This window comes from Pteropus vampyrus, unplaced genomic scaffold, assembly GCF_000151845.1.
Source record: "Pteropus vampyrus isolate Shadow unplaced genomic scaffold, Pvam_2.0 Scaffold53, whole genome shotgun sequence".
In the NCBI taxonomy this organism is placed as follows: Eukaryota; Metazoa; Chordata; class Mammalia; order Chiroptera; family Pteropodidae; genus Pteropus; species Pteropus vampyrus.
The window spans coordinates 7,846,949-7,847,297 of NW_011888834.1; the positions used below are offsets into that span (position 1 = coordinate 7,846,949).

Here is a 349-nt window from a genome sequence, read left to right on the forward strand (position 1 = left end):
TAGAGATTAAAAATAAATTTACAACCATGACAACTTAGAGTTTTTATTGACATTTATGAAGTAGAAATTTCAATTTTATTAATTTATTTAAAACATACTTATCAAGCGTGACTAGTGTGTCAAGCACTGTGCTTGCTCTGAGAAAAGTTAACCAAAGAGTCCTCAAACTAACAATCAATCATGGGACACTTAGATTTTAGACTGTAAAACTTTATCTGCAAATAATTTCGTTAGATTTTACTATGAGAAGAACAGTAAAGAATGCTAACTTAACTAGATAGCAATGATTAAACTACTGCTCTGATTATTTTTACAGAAAACATTAAGAGTCATTCACTGGATACTGAAG

The 349-nt window shown here is 28.9% G+C and overlaps 1 protein-coding gene across 8 annotated transcripts in view; it reads right to left on the reverse strand.

Annotated features, from left to right (window-relative positions):
* The window catches only part of MAP9 (microtubule associated protein 9), a 33,916-nt gene that overhangs the window by 29,606 nt on the left and 3,961 nt on the right, over window positions 1-349 (reverse strand). The window lies entirely within an intron of this gene.